Source organism: Bidens hawaiensis, unplaced genomic scaffold (genome assembly GCF_021521415.1).
Source record: "Bidens hawaiensis isolate Kalapana, Puna unplaced genomic scaffold, B.hawaiensis_p1.1 tig00019786_1, whole genome shotgun sequence".
NCBI classification, from domain to species: domain Eukaryota; kingdom Viridiplantae; phylum Streptophyta; class Magnoliopsida; order Asterales; family Asteraceae; genus Bidens; species Bidens hawaiensis.
In genome coordinates, this window is record NW_027492998.1 from 167,911 (window position 1) to 179,096 (window position 11,186).

The 11,186-nt window shown below is 32.6% G+C and overlaps 1 pseudogene across 1 annotated transcript; it reads left to right on the plus strand.

The window, feature by feature from the left end:
- The first annotated feature begins 273 nt into the window (after nucleotides 1-273).
- Nucleotides 274-6,875, plus strand: LOC143559186 (peptidyl-prolyl cis-trans isomerase CYP65-like; annotated as a pseudogene). The gene is made up of 10 exons (XR_013139895.1): nucleotides 274-531; nucleotides 1,024-1,115; nucleotides 1,203-1,292; nucleotides 1,353-1,428; nucleotides 1,580-1,601; nucleotides 1,861-2,188; nucleotides 3,342-3,598; nucleotides 5,444-5,732; nucleotides 6,435-6,539; nucleotides 6,609-6,875. The product of XR_013139895.1 is annotated as a peptidyl-prolyl cis-trans isomerase CYP65-like (transcript).
- The last annotated feature ends 4,311 nt before the right edge of the window (nucleotides 6,876-11,186 follow it).

The window sequence follows — 11,186 nt, forward strand, 5'->3', positions numbered from 1 at the left end:
GGGTACTATCAAATTACACCATCATAATTGAGAAGGGCTAACGGTGTTAGTAAAATAAATGGAAGTTACAACTACAAGGATGGAAATTGCTAAAAATAAGTTTGTTTTTGACGTATATGAGAAAAAAGAAACGAAAAGGACAATGGCTTGATTCGAAAAATTGAGTAATGCTTGTGAAAAGAGTGAGAAACATAAAAAAGATTTGGCGTTATTTGAAAAATCAATCGTGTAGCGTATAAGAAAGAAAGACGTAGGGCTCCGGAGATAATCATCATGGGGAAGAAGCAACACAGCAAAGATCGGATGTTCATCACGAAGACGGAGTGGGCTACCGAGTGACCAGTAATATTCAGCATTACCTTGCATCAACAAACTTTCTAACTATTTTTATATATGTTTAAGCTTATTTATGTATATTATGATGTAGGCACATCATTCCCTACATAAGAAAGTATGGAAAACATCCTGTTTCTGGAAATCCTCTTAAACAAGAAGATCTCGTTCCACTAACGTTTCACAAGAACTCTGAAGGTATGATTACATAGGCTTGTGAACAAACACGAACGAAGCGTGTTTGTTAACCAAAGTATCAAACAGACAATCGAACACGGACATTTAAACACCTAGGGTTTTCCTGTTCGTGTTTGTTTGTTCGTTAAGAAAAGAACATGTTCATGTTTGTTTGTAAACAGTATAAGTGAACCCTTCAGGAACATAAACAGATGGACATAATCACATAAATGAACAGAGCTAAAAGCAGTTAAATATAATGTGAAGAACAATATCTTTGGCCTAAAAGTTATTAAAACTAGACTAAGTTGTAAATGAACGGACTAGACATGTTTTTGTGTTCGGTTAACTAAATGAACAAAAATTCATGTTCATGTTCGTTTTGTTTGTTAAATAAACAAACTTACCGCCAAACAGTTCACAACCTATTCGGTTACACTTATGGAGGATTCATTGAATGCCAAATCTTTTATAATTTTCTAAACTTCTGAGGAATCAACTTCTATTTTGCAGGAGAGTATCATTGTCCCGTGTTAAACAAAGTGTTTACAGAGTTTACACATATTGTTGCCATAAGGACTACCGGAAACGTCTTCTCTTACGAGGTTGCTCCTGTTTAATCATTAATGATATATGTTTTATAAACAATTCCTATCTGAAATCAATTGCATCTATCTTTATCTTTTGCAAAGGCAATTAAAGAACTCAACCTTAAAACGAAGAACTGGAAGGAGCTTCTAACTGATGAACCCTTTAAAAGAGAAGACATCATTACTATTCAGGTAATGCATTACATATAAATATATTTGAGGTTTTTCTTATATGTATATCCGCTTTTGCAGAATCCAAACACGATTGATAACAAAACTCTGGTAGATTTCGATCATGTTAAAAAGAACTTGAAAGTTGATGATGAAGGTAATTTTCAGGATGATTAGGGTTGTAAATGAACTGAACGAGCACATCCATGGCTTGATCGTGTTTGTTCGTTTAACAAACGAACGAGCTCAAACATGGGAACTTAAACAAGCAGATTTTCTCGTTCATTTGTTCATGTTTGGTCGTGAAGAAGATGAGCCTGTTCATGATATGTTTGTTCGTTAGCAATATAAATGAATGGTTCATGGACGTAAATGAACAAACATAGCTTAGCTGAAATTAGTTAAGTGTAATCTGAAAAAACAATGTATTGGGCCTAAAAACTTGTTAAAACTTATTAACGAAACGAGCTTAAACAAGCATAAGCTGGCGAACCAATCAATCAATCATGCCCAGTAAAATCCCACTCATAAAACAAATTTAAATTAACGAATGTAAGCACATGTTTACAAACATAAATGAACGAACGAGCCATGTGTTCATGTTCGTTCGTTTAATTTCATGAACTAAACTTTCTGTTCATGCCCGTTTGTTTATTAATAAACGAACTTCCACTGAAAGGTTCATGATTGTTGATGCTGCATCTGCTTCTGTTCATGCTAGAGAACGCATTAAAGATAACCCAAAGTCCAATGGTGAAGTCAAAAGTCAACAACCGGCTTTCAGTATTGTTGATGCTGCATCTGCTTCTGTTCATGGAAGAAGTGCTGCAGCTGCAAAAGCAGCTTCAAGTGATAAAACTGCTGCCAGAATTGCTATGCATATGTCAGGTGATCGGACACCTGTCAACGCTAAAATGGTCTGCTTTCTTTTTAACTTTATAAATAACATAAGGCAACATGCAAAAACATGTTTTGGGTTGGCTCAACAAGATTTGTTCTAGTAAACAGCTCAACCCGAACACGGCCCGTCTAAACAATGGGTCCACCCGAATACGAGCCGTTTAATAAGTGGATTGACTTGTGAACCTGTTTAAAGGGTTTTTGAGAACTTAGGTGGTGTTTGTTTTTTTACAAAAGATCTTCCTGGCCTCTTTTGTCTGCAGCGTGCAGACATTGCCCTCTGCAGACTGTTTGTTTTTTCGAAGACGTTTCATTAAAAAACGTCTGCGCGCCCTCTTCTTGGTGCAAACTTGGACCATAGTCTTCCAACCTCTTCTAAACTCATTTTCCATCATATATCAATTAAGTTATTAAGTTTTTTTAATTGAATTCTTGTTAATTGATTTGTTCAATTGATTAGTTTTTTTTTGTTCAATTATAATTTTGCATAATTGTTCAAGTATTATTAATTTTTAGTTGAAAAAAGTTTGTAGAAAGTTAAGGATTATAAAAAGTCTATAGAAAGTTTTAAGTTGAAAAAGGTTTGTAGAAAGTTTAGGTTTATGCCATCGGTTTGTGAGTTGTTTTAAGCTTGAGTTTTGGCTCGTTTCATTCATTATGTATGAACTATCTACTTTCGAAAACGATTGACGAAAATTTTGGAGGAAAAAACATTCACATGGAAAATTGTTAACGTAAGTTTTATAGTTTGCTAGTTCAGAGGTATAAAATTTGGATTTATATATTTTTAATTGTTGCTGGATAATTTGTGTTTTTGGTATAGAGCTTATATTGAAAGTTTTAGCAGTCTGCAGACGTTAAAAAAACACAGTCTTCTTCTTGCAGAGTGCAGAGGTTTGGTCCACCTCTTCTGCTACAGATATCTGCAGATGTGATCCGCAGACTGCAGACATTTTAGTATTTTACCTCTGAAAAAACAAACAGCACCGTAGTATCTTTAAAGATGAAAAGTTATAAAATTTAAAGTTAGTTATTTTAACTTTTTTTTCTACGTATAAACCTTTAAAAGTGACCTACTGACCTATATTGACTTGTTGACTTGTGAGATTAGTTCTAACCACCAACCCGACATGATTACCAATGTTGACTTGATGAGAATTTGTTTTATAGGTAAAGAGCCAGTACACAAGTGGGGCAACGTCTAGATCTTTTACGTCTACATCATACGATCCCGTCACAAAGAACGAGTTTGAATATGTGAAAGTTGAGAAAAACCCCAAGAAAAAAGGTTATGTTCAGTTGCATACTACACATGGTAATTTAAACATAGAACTACATTGTGATATAACTCCAAGAGCATGTGAGAACTTTATCACTTTATGTGAACGAGGATATTACAACGGGGTAGTTTTTCACAGAAATATAAGGTATTTTTTTTTCTTATATTGTTTTCTTTTGAGTTTCAATTTAAATTCTTATACTTTGTTATCAAGGCTGTAAACGAGCCAAGCTGGTCGTAAGCTACTTGAGATTGACTCACAAAAAACTCGAATCGAGCCTAGCTTAACAAGTCCGAGCTTAAGTTTCTATTGGCGCGCATTTAATAATTTGGGCTCGAGTCCAAGCTTCATGTATCAAGCTCGAACCAAGCTGCTGAGCTTAAGCTAATATTTTTATTAATATGTTAACTATATATTTATACAATGATTATTAAATTATATAAATTATGATAAAACTTAATAATACATATAATATATTAAATTATAAATGGATTAATTTCATATATACCCTTACAAACATTTTAATTATTATATATATCCAAGCAAAACTTCAAATATCATATATGCCCTTACAAACCAATTAAGATATCATATATGTTTACAAAATAGTTAAAAGAATCATATATACCCCATTAATTAATAATAATTTAAAATTATCAATTTTGGTCCAAAAGTCTATTTTAGGCTTTTATGGTACAATACTTTCATTTGACTATCAATTTGAGCCCACCCCTTAACCCCATCCTCCCACATTTAGTGAATACAACTTCGAGGGTTTTTTTTGTATTTTTTTACATACTTTGGACAACTGGACATAAACGACCCTAGCGGGCCATCACTAGCAAACATACAGATTTGACACTAACGAACATAAACAATTACGTATTAATTCAAATATATAAACATAAGTTCACATAAAAATATTTATAGTAATAGTACATGATTACATAATAATTCGAAAATATATGAGGGTAGCAAAACAAATAAATAAAAATATTAATAGTAAAATATCAATACATGAACCTAACTGGACGGACATAAATGAATTACGAACCTAATCAGACGCACGTAAACGGATGTAACCAAACGGACGTAAATGAACACATTACCGAACGGTCCACGGGCACTATTGAACGAGCGCGACCTTTGTTTGTGTTCGCTCGTTAAGCTTACCGAACGAAAATTTTTGTACATGTTTGTTCATTTATTAAACAGTTGAACATAAACAAACTTTCCACCGAATGGTTCTCTGGACGTTTGTTAGATGTTCGGCTCGTTTACAACTTAAGGTATTATGTCAAACAAGTCTTCACACACATTCCAGTTGATTTCGCTAATATGACATTATATGAATAAAAGTATGTGAAAAATACAAAAACCCCCTCAAAGTTGTATTAACTAACGGTTGGTGGATGGCGTTAACGGATTGGATTAAAATAGGATAGTCAAATGAAAGTATTGTACCATAAAAGCCTAAAATAAACTATTGGACCAAAATTGATAATTTTAAGAAACCACATGGACCAAACCGAAGTTCTCTCAACAGTTTATATACATTTTTATTTATCTTTATTAATAGTTTTTATATATAACATAATTTTTATATACATTTTTAATTATCTTTATTTAATTTTTACTTATAGTTTTTGTATATTACCTAATTATCTTATATAGTTATATTCATCATAATTTTATATATAATAAATATGTATATTAAATACATTAATAATAGTCATATAAATATTAGGCTTGGACGTTAGGCCCGCGAGTCATATCGTGCTTGGTTTCAAAACGAGCCGATCTCGAGTAGTTCACGAGCCGGCTTGGCTCATTTTCACAGCTACTCATGAACCGAGCTTGAGCTTTAAAAATAGAGCTCTAAACAAGCCGAACTCTCTTAAGGTAAACAACAAAAGCTTGAGCCTAAACGAGCTCAGTCTCTGCTCGGCTCGTTTAACTCTTAATTCAACTCTTAATTCACTTTATTTTCAGGAACTTTATGATACAAGGTGGTGATCCAACTGGGACCGGTAAAGGAGGTGAATCTATATTGGGAAAGCCCTTTAAAGATGAAGTAAACTCAAAACTGCTTCATTCTGGTAGAGGCGTTGTTAGCATGGCGAACAGTGGGCCCCACACTAACGGCTCACAGTTTTTTATCTTGTATAAGTCAGCAAATCATCTAAATTTCAAGCATACGGTTGTCGGTGGAGTTGTAGGAGGTTTAACAACTTTGTCAGTTATGGAGAAAGTCCCTGTTGATAATGATGATCGACCCCTGGTTAGTATTATTGACTTAGAATTATTTCATCTTGTCGTTCATTATATGATTCGACAGTCAGCTATCTTTTTGCAATTTATTTATAAAAATGAAATAGCTTTAAATTTTCCGGTTTTTGGTTTTTGGGTTTTACCATTTGGGCTTGAAGTTTGTGGGGAATAAGAAATGTTGGCCCATGATAACGAATTTGGTCCTAAATCTTTTGTTAATTAATTGATTATTATTCATTTTAGCCTTAAATATTTTGGAGTAAATTACACTTTTCTTTCTTTAGGTATACCATTTTTCAGAAATTGCCCTTAAATTAAGGAGTTAACAAGATATGCTCTTTATGTATTAAAATGTTTGCACATTTCGTCTTTTCATCAACGGGTATTAGTTTTTTCTGTTAGCTCGAGTCATGTGTCTTGCGAAGGGTATTTCAGTCATGTAAAAATATAAAGCAGACGAAAACTGTGATTACACTATCTATTAGTTTCTTGTAAATACTTGACATTCAAAATTAATTATTAAAATTCATAATTTCGATTTGGTTTTTGTGGTTTTAATACATGCAAAACCGAATCTTAACCGAAAATATGTTTTCTTTTTTACAAAAACATAAAACCAAACCGTTGATTTTTGTTTGGGTTCGGTTATTTCAGTTAAATGGACCAGTTTATCGATATCATGCACACATGTTATAACATATTAATTGTGCAGGAAGAGATTAAGATAATTAGTGTATCGGTATTTGTGAATCCTTACTCGGAACCCGATGAAGAAGAGGAGGAAGAAAAGAACGAGCCTGTGGTGGATGAAGAGAACGTTAGTTTGTTTATACCATCTGTTTTTTTTTTTTCATTTTTTTTAATAATTTTGCTTGTTCATTTTCAGGAGAAGATAGGATCATGGTACAGTAATCCTGGGACCGGAGCCGAAGCCGAAGCCGAAGCTTCTGGTGCTGGTGGTGTTGGTGTTGGTAAATACTTGAAAGCAAGGACGGCCAAGGTTGATTCAACATCGGCACTGGATGGTAATAATGTTGTTGTAAAGAAAAGAAAAGTAGGCGCTGGAACACACGAACTCAAAGATTTTTCTGCTTGGTAAACATGTTCGTTCTATTTTTGGTTGGATTCATCTCCAACTACAGAGTAGTTGTGTTAATCTAGTCTCATTGTAAAACTGTGTTAGATGGCTAGTCCCTTACTTTTTGGAACCTATTACACCCATCGGGTTTGTGGGTTTCTCAGTCTGTTGGGTATCCCTCTTGTATGGTCTTCATTCTGATTACAATTTAACCAGATGTGAGACCAGACTTTCCCGTTGAACGCAACAATAACCTAAAATGTTTCATTCGTTGTTTTGTTTCAGCCCAACTTGACCTGTAAAGCCTTTTTCTTTTTAAAAATTTCAAAGATGTCCATTTTGATGCATGAAGAATTTACAGTTCACCCAAATAAGTGCGCTACATTTATGAAAGTCCAAATTAACCCAAAGTTATACATTCGGGCCATAATTGCCAGGTCTTTGCGACACTCGTTAACCTAACTCAGAACGTAGGTCATGAGGTATACATTCAAGCTTTTTAACTTCGTATAGACGCCACATCACCTATTTTACTCAATTTTAGTCCATCTCATCATAAGGAAATTGTTTAACCTTATTTACCTCCCTTTATTTAATGCTAAATTGATTCTTAAATTATTGTGGTTTTGTGTGAAGAGGATTTTAAGGCCTTTTAACCCACATAGCATTTAAGCCCCTCTTAACCCATGAAGGGAGTGGTATGCCACTCGTTAACCTTGCGAACTCAGCTTTAACGCCTTTGGGCGTTAAAGTATACCCATAGGCCTTAAACTCATCCCATAAATCAACTTGGAATGTTAATTACAAACTAGATTTATAACAATCTAAATGTTTAATTTTTAAGCTGCTAACATTTTCAAATAAGATATAAACTAGATTTATAACAATCTAAATGTTTAATTTTTAAGCTGCTAACATTTTCAAATAAGATTATATGAAAAGGAAAATGTTAGAATACAAACAGGGTCAAGATGAGTACTGTATGAAGAATTTGTGACCTAAACAACACCCCCACCCCACCCACTCAAAAAATAAAGAATTAATAAAAAAAAATCACAACTCAAATTGTAAATAAAATGAAAAAAATAAAAATAGTTTAAAATGTTTCCCTCGTCTTTCTCGTTCAAAAAAAATTGTTAAGGAAAAAAAGACACAATGACGAAATAAACAAAAAGCACAATGATAAATAAAAAACATAACAGGTCGCAAAATATAACACAATACCAAGTAAAATATAACACAATGTTAAGCAATATATCACGATGTCAAGAAAAAAAAGACACAATAATAATGAAAATAAAAAAAAGGCACAATAATAAATAAAAACATACATTGATATTTGTTCCACAGCATCGTGGTTTTTTTTTCTTTTCGTTTTCTTTTGAACAAGGACAACGGAAGGAGCATCTTTGTTTTTTTTACCTTTTTTTTAATATTCTGAGTTATGATTTTTTAGGGAAAACTTAACAGAATAATAACAAACTTTTCATATTATACCAATTTAATTACTCTAACTTTTTTTTTATCTCAATTAGGTTACTCACAAACTTTTTTTTATCAATTACATGCCTCACTAACATTTTGTCTCGATTACTTAACTATCACCTATGTAACAATCAAGGTTTTTTATACCATTTTGATAAGTTATTATGATATCATGGCATTTTAATGTACATTATTATTGGTGACATGGAATTTATAATTAGTGACATGGATATTATAGTTAACACTTAAAATAACGTAATTTTTTTAATAAAACTGAAAATAGATTTTTTAATAAAAAAATGAATACTGATGTTTTTTGAAAAAAGAACTAATCTTTTTACGCTCTGTATTTTTAATAAAAGAAATTTAAATTTGATGCTTTTCAAGAAAAGAAACTAAATTTATTCAAAATTTAATAATTAAAAAAACATGTTTTTCCGAATTTTTTTAATTTATTAATTAACAAAATCCATGTGACCAATTTTAAATTCCCTGTCACCAGTCCACGTCATCATTAACATTTTTTTTTAAATGAAAATATTCCATGCCATCATAATAACCTACCAAAATAGTAAAAAATAACTTTGATTAGTATATAGGTGAAAGTTGAGTGATCGAAAAAAAAAAGAAAAAAGAAAAAACTTGTGAGTACCTAATTGTGACAAAAAAAGTTATGGTAACCAAATTGGTACAATAATAAAAGTTGATTACTATTCTATAAAGTTGCTCATGATTTTTTATTAAGTTTTTATTATTTTTAGGGTATTCTTAGGTGTCAAATCATTCTCATTCTTGTCATTTTTATCCTTCTTTCTAGAATAGCTTAATCATATATAAAAACAAGTGTATCTATTAAAGCCGAGTTTGGCGAGGATGAGACATTTTCCCTCCATCTAAGAGATATTAAAGTTGCTTCTAGTAAGGCTATGTGTTATGTGAAAAGGGAAAATCAAAATATGTAAGCGCCAAGGTGGCAAAAGGGACGTGTGCGTTTATTGCTAAGTTGGGTGAGTTATAATTGGATGGAATGCGATTGTAGGTGTGGTGGAGAAAAATAATTGGTTTAATATGAATTGAAAATTGAAAAAGAAAAACACATACATGGGACTACTAACAAATGATACATCGTATGCTAATGCATTCGGTTTTCTTATTGACAGACGAGTATAAGATCAGTTTTGATACTCGTCCCAACCTGTGTATGTGATCTCACCCCTTAATTAATACGTATCCACATAATTATTACACATTCCATTTTAGGTTTTGAAGCTAAAGTCAATAGAAGGCTGCATATAAAAATGATAGTTATCAAGGGATTGACATGGAAGTACGAATGGTAAAACCAATAATTTGGTGGTTGTATTATGTGAGGGCCACAGTCCACAAAACCCAACTGGAGACAAAGACATGCTACTTTTTCTCTTTTGGTAGGTTTCATCCGCCAATTAGTGTTAAGAAAATAATATCAGGATCACTTGCATAAATCGTCCTTTAATTACACTCATGAAAGTGATCTACATAAGAGTGATACTTCCGGTGGAAATAAGAGTTTTGGAACATGTGCAGGATCATGAAATAGGGAAAAGAAATTCCTTTGCCTGATACTACAGTAATTTAATTAATCAAGTGTAAAGATAGTTTATAGTTTATGGGAGGGCCATCATGTTAAAGTTGGGTACTGTGTTGAAGTCTTGGGTTCAACATCAATATCTCTTCTTCAGTGGCGGATATAAACTTAAATCTTAGGGGTAACGTTAAAATATTTTTTTGCCGTTTTTCATACAATGTAAATAAAACAAAATAGAAGCATGATACATGAGGTGCAAATTTCTCATATACGGTTTTTTAAAGCTTGAAATTGAGCCATTACACCCTGTTCTTTTACTTTATCAAGTCTTTCTCTTTCGCTGCATAAATTAAAGCATTGTTCAAATATTTATCACCCATTCACTTACGCAAACCCGTATTGATAAGTTTCATTTTAGAAAAACATATTTCAACGGTTGCGGTTGCAACCGGTAAAACCAACGCTAGCTTCAATATTTGACAAACAAAAGAAAACGTGACGTGCTTTCCGCTTCCACCATTACACGAGCAAGGTCACACACATAGTTACCTAATTTGCGGTTCGCTCCGGTACGGGTACGTGGTTCGGGTACACAATTCGCTAAAGGTAGCGTATTCGGTACGAAGGGGGTAGGTTCATTTCGGTACGAACCGGTACGGTTTACCATGTAGTTTGGTTCGATATACCCAAATAAAAAATAACTATTTAAACATAATTATATATCTAATGGTAATTTATACTTTTTATGTATAAATTTATAACTTTAAAGATCAAATGTAAACTAGTGAAAATAGAATAGGCTAATTGTTAAAATAAACAAACTAATTTTACATATTTAATTATTTTTAGGTAAAATATTATAAATTTTAGGGGCTAAATATAAACTAGTGAAAGATTGGGGTAAAATGTCAAATTCACTAAAGTTATAAAAACCTAAAATAACACCACATGATGTAGCTGCCTTTTCTCTTCCACCTTCCTCTTTTCTCCGAAAAAAATGGCAGCATCTCCGATAGAAATTGACACAGAGCGAATTAAAACACCGAATTTGTTCTTTTGGTACGCTGTATCGGAGCGAACCGGTACGTGACGAATTTCGTTTCGGTTCATCGCCAACCAATTCGCAATTCGCGGGTCTTTTGGCGAATTCGGTAACTATGGTCACACTCACACATTCACCCAAATTTGAAAATGTATCATCTTTCTTTAAAGTGTGATAAAAAAATTACACCATATTTTTTTCATTACTAAAATCATTCAAACACATTTCCGAAAATGCCACTATCTTAGATATGACAATCTTGTAAAACGAATCTCAAGATTTAAACCAAACA